Consider the following 4924-nt stretch of genomic DNA (forward strand, 5'->3'; position numbering starts at 1 on the left):
GACTATGCTCGCTACAACAGCACGTATACTAAAATTGGAACAATACAGCCCTAGCTGGTTTTGCTCAGTGGATAGAGCATCAGTCTGAGGAATGAAGGGTCCCAGGTTTGATTCTAGTCAAGGACACATGCCCGGGTTGTGAGCTTGATCCCCAGTGGGGGGAGTGCAGGAGGCAGCTGATCAATGATTCTCTCTCATCATTGATGTTTCTCTCTCTCTCTCCCTCTCCTTTCCTCTCTGAAGTAAATAAAAAATAATAAAGTGTACTTTAAAAGTAAAAAAAAAAATTAAGATGATTCAAAGACAATTAGCATGGCCCCTGCGCACGGATGGCACCCAGATTCCTAAAAAATTCCATATTTTTCAGACTCATAGACACAGAGAGTGAACTTGGGTTTGCCAGAGAGTAGGGGGATCAGGACACTGGGTGGAGGAGGTGAAGGGGCTAAGAAGCACACATTGATAGTCACAAAATAGTCACAGGGAGTAAGGAAAGCACAGGATATATAGTCAATACTATTGTGATGATTATGTAGGGTGGCGGTTAGGGTACTGGAAATATCGAGGGGAACACTATGTAAAGTATGCAATTGTCTAACCACTACGCTATATACCTGAAACCAATACAGAATACAATTGAGAAAATAAAAGTTACAGGACTATTCGCCATGCTAGGAAATTGATCTCATCACATATTGTCAGACCCTTGCCATCTCTTGTCCTCTTATGTCTCTGTCCTCTTGGTGAAAGCATATGCCCCAGGTAGTCCATGGTCCCAAAAAGATGAAGCAGGTAGAGTCAAACTTCAGCTCGAAGACGGGCCCAGCCTCACTCAGTCTCAGCTAAATGGGTGACCCCCATCTAGATTCTAGAAGGAAAGTTAAGTGGAAGAAAAGGGTCGTGTGTGTTTTCATTGAGCCATACTTGTCATACCATTTCAGGTGGACAGCTTAATGATTCAGTATTTGCATGCATTGCAGAATGATCAGCAAGATAAGTCTTGTTACCTCCCACCACCATTCATAGTCACAAACTAATTTTCTCTGGATAACAACTCTTAAGATCTACTTTTTGAGTAAATTTTAAATATACAATACAGTGTTATTAACTATAGCCACCATGCTGTGAATGATATCCCCATGGCTTATATTATTTTATAGCTGGAAGTTTGTGCTTCTTAAGACACTGTAATGAGTATGTTTATAGGTGTGTGTGTGTGTGTGTGTGTGTGTGTGTGTGTGTGTGTGTGTGTGTGTGTTAGCTTTCTGGGATTGGGCTAGAATTTCCTACATTCAAAGGAATAGTATTATTTTGTGGGGAAAGGAAACAGCATCTAATATTGCCTCTTTCAAGAGGGAATGCCTTTCTGGAAATAGAGACAGGTTTAGTTTTATGAGAACAAATTGCATCCTAAAACCAAGGCATTGAGTTGTCAAAAGAAGCCTTGAGAAATCTCTCCTCGTTCCCTTTACTGAGGAGAAGGGCCAAGGGCTGCAGAGCTAAGGCCTCCCCCATCAAGTCATGTAAAATAATGTAATCTGATTTTCTTACAAAATATATTTAATGTATGGTGAGCCAAATAAATCAAAAGTTGTTTTGTTGTTATATTGCCTCATTACCAGCCCATCTTTTGCTTCCTGTGTTTTTAAAGTACATGTTTATACACACACCTAACATAATCAATAATTTTAAAAAAACAGTAGTGAAAAAGACTTAATGAAATGCATCGGTATTTAAAAGTCTCCCGCAAACTTTTGTTGTTAAAAAGCTTCAAGAAAATGTCATTTTTAATTTTTTGTTTCCTCATCAAAGGAGTTCAAATAATTTAGCCAGTTGTTCTGTGTTGAGGGCCTTTTGTGGTTTGGTCATTTGTGTGTGTACTGGCAAAGGTGTAGAGACTGGTAGGTGTTCTTTGCCCCTTTCCTTGGTGGTTTTGTGTGTGAGCAAGGCGCAATCTCAACAGTAATTCAAGTCTCTGATTTCAGTACTTACGGAACCAGTTGATGCAGTAGCTGAGAAAGGAGATGTGGCATATGTGCATGCTTAGATCAGTGGGAACAAGCGGTCATTCATTCAATACCCCCCAGCACAGAGAAGAAGACCTCTCTAAATTTTTTTTGATGGGCCAATGGGTTGATTGACTGATGTTTATATTGGTTAGGCCACTCTTTCTTAGACATCACTTATGTATCAAGGAGGATCTCATTTCTGTAAGCTGACTTTGTAACCTGCTACTTTACTGAATTTATTGAAGAATTCCAACAGTTTTTTTATTGACTCTTGGGAGTCTTCTCTATAAAAGATTCTATCATCAGCAAATAGCAACAATGCCGCTTCCTTCCCCCATCAGGATGCCTTTATTTCTTTGTCTTGCCTAATTGCTCTACCTAGGACTTCTAGTATTATATTGAGTAGAAGTGCTGATGTTGGGCAACCTTGCTTTGTTAGTGATCTCAGAAAAAACTCTTTCACTTTTCTCCATCCAGTATAATGTTAGCTGTGGCGTTGTCCTATATGGCCTTTATTATGTTGACGTATGTTCCTTCTACACCATCAATTAAGAGTTTTTGTCCTGAAAGGATGCTGGATTGCATTAAATGTTTGTTTGGGGTTTGTTTTATTTTGTTATCTCTTGAGATGATCATGCAGTTTTTATCTTTTATTTATTGACATGATGAATTACATTTATTGATTTGTGTAATGTTGAATCATGCTTGTATCCCAGGGATAAATCCCACTTGGTCAGGGTGTATAATCCCTTTAATGTGTTCTTGAATTTGATTAGCTAATATTTTGTTGAGAATTTTTGCATCTATATTCAACAGGGATACGGTAAAGTAGATTGCAAGAAATATTTTATATATTTAAAAGTGAATATTTCAGTGATTTTTTAGTTTACATTTCTGTGATTACATTTCTGTGTGCAAGTTCTTGAGCTGCTTAAGGCAAAGAATCTAATGATATTGAATAACACTTATATACCTGTCAACCAAAGTAAACAAGTATTAATATTTTTCACAATTTGCTTTAATAAGTCTTATAAAATTTCATTGTGTTCCTTCCTCAGGAAAAGGCAAAACTTTGAGAGAAATATTCAGCCATTAATATTATGGCCTAAGTTATACCATCACAATGAACTATTTTTAAACAATGGTCATTATTGACATTACTACGGATGTCCATCACTTATCCTCCCACTTTGCTCCCTCCAACCAGATCTCACCTTCTCCTTCCTCACAATATATATTATTCAAAATATTATCATTTCAACATGTAATCAATTTTAAAGTTTTAAATCTCTGCTCTTCTTATCTATGAATACATCCTTAATTTTTAGAGATAGATAGATAAATAAATAAATAAATAAATAAGCAAGCAAACAATGGTCATTAGATTTATATAATAGGGCAAATTCAAGTTATCTGTATGGTGACAACGATCACCTGAAAAGTTGTGTTTTCTTGAACAGAAGACAACAGGAAAGGTATTAAATGCTAGAGGCCCAGTGCACAAAATTTGTGCACTTGGTGGGTGGGGGGGGAGGTCCCTTAGCCCGATCTGTGCCCTCTCACAGGGAGCGGGCCTACGTCAGCAGGCGGACATCCCCCGAGGGGTCCTTAGAGGCAGGAGAGGCTCCCACCACCACCGCTGCTCTTGCCAGCTGTGAGCCCAGCTTCTGGCTGAGCGGTGCTCCCCCTGTTGGAGTGCACTGACCACCAGGGGGCAGCTCCTGTGTTGAGCGTCTGCCCCCTGGTGGTCAGTGTGCATCATAGCGACCTGTCATTCTGCTGTTCAGTCGATTTGCATATTAGGTTTTTATTATATAGGATAAGATATAAGAAAATGCTTATTATATGTTTGGCAATTATACAATGCTTACAGAGCAATGCTGTTATATTGTTAATAGCTGTTGTTATTTTTAATTGTGCATTTTATTTCCTTGCAAATCTATTGTAGGTTTTGTTAACATTCATAAGAGTTATTACTCATGCTAACTTCATCATGTCTGAAAAGACAGAAATAATTATTAGGATAATTATTATGAACATCTGGGAAAGTACAATTTCTTTTCTTTTTCAGAAATAATACATTTCTATAAGTGAAGTAGCTTTATCAGCTTTATAGACCTAGTTTTATTACACTGTTGTTGTTTTAACCTTAAATTTTTTTTCTTAAAAGAACAGAAAAATATAATCAAAAGAAGACTGGCCAAGGGCCTTATTTTTCAACAGTGAAGGTTTTGTCAGGGAGTTTTTCTTATTTAGAAACTAGAGTAACAGATTTTGGAAGCTGGTCCAATTTATTTCAAGACCAATATACTAGCCCTGGCTGGTGTGTCTCAGTTGGGTGGAGCATTGTCCATACACCAAAAGGTTGTGGGTTTGATTCTTAGTGAAGGCACAAACCCACTTTGCTGGTTCAATCCCCAGTTGGGGTATGTGCGGAAGGCAGCCTATCGATATATCTCTCACATCGATGTCTCTCTCTCTCTCTAAAAAAAATATATTTAAAAATCAATAACTTTTTTAAATTAAAAAAGACCAATAGTCTATTTTGAAAATAGAGGTTAAGAGGCCTATATTTTCAATTCTTAAATACAGGCACCTAGATATCCAGGACAAACTACCTTCTCTTTTCTATACTTTAGAATATCTTCATCAATTTTGTCTTCTGGTTTTCTTTGTGAGTTAGGAGAGTTGTTCCTTGTGGCCATCTCTGAAGCAAAAGATGACAACTTCTCCCATTTCTGATTCCCTCCTTCCTCCTTGGTTCTTGAAGTCCTCACACTTCCCTTCAGTTTGCCTAGTCAGCAGCCCATACTCCGTTGCTGGTCACAGACTTAGTTTTTCCCTGATTGTGTTAACATTCTGTACCTTACTTCCCAATGTACTCCCCTCTCAAGCTTATCATAATTCCTTTTCTT

General features: G+C 37.9%; 1 pseudogene; it reads left to right on the plus strand.

The window, feature by feature from the left end:
- The first annotated feature begins 265 nt into the window (after nt 1-265).
- LOC111827528 lies at nt 266-364 on the plus strand (annotated as a pseudogene).
- Nucleotides 365-4924: the final 4560 nt, after the last annotated feature.

Source organism: Myotis lucifugus, unplaced genomic scaffold, assembly GCF_000147115.1.
Source record: "Myotis lucifugus unplaced genomic scaffold, Myoluc2.0 scaffold_179, whole genome shotgun sequence".
Classification (NCBI taxonomy): domain Eukaryota; kingdom Metazoa; phylum Chordata; class Mammalia; order Chiroptera; family Vespertilionidae; genus Myotis; species Myotis lucifugus.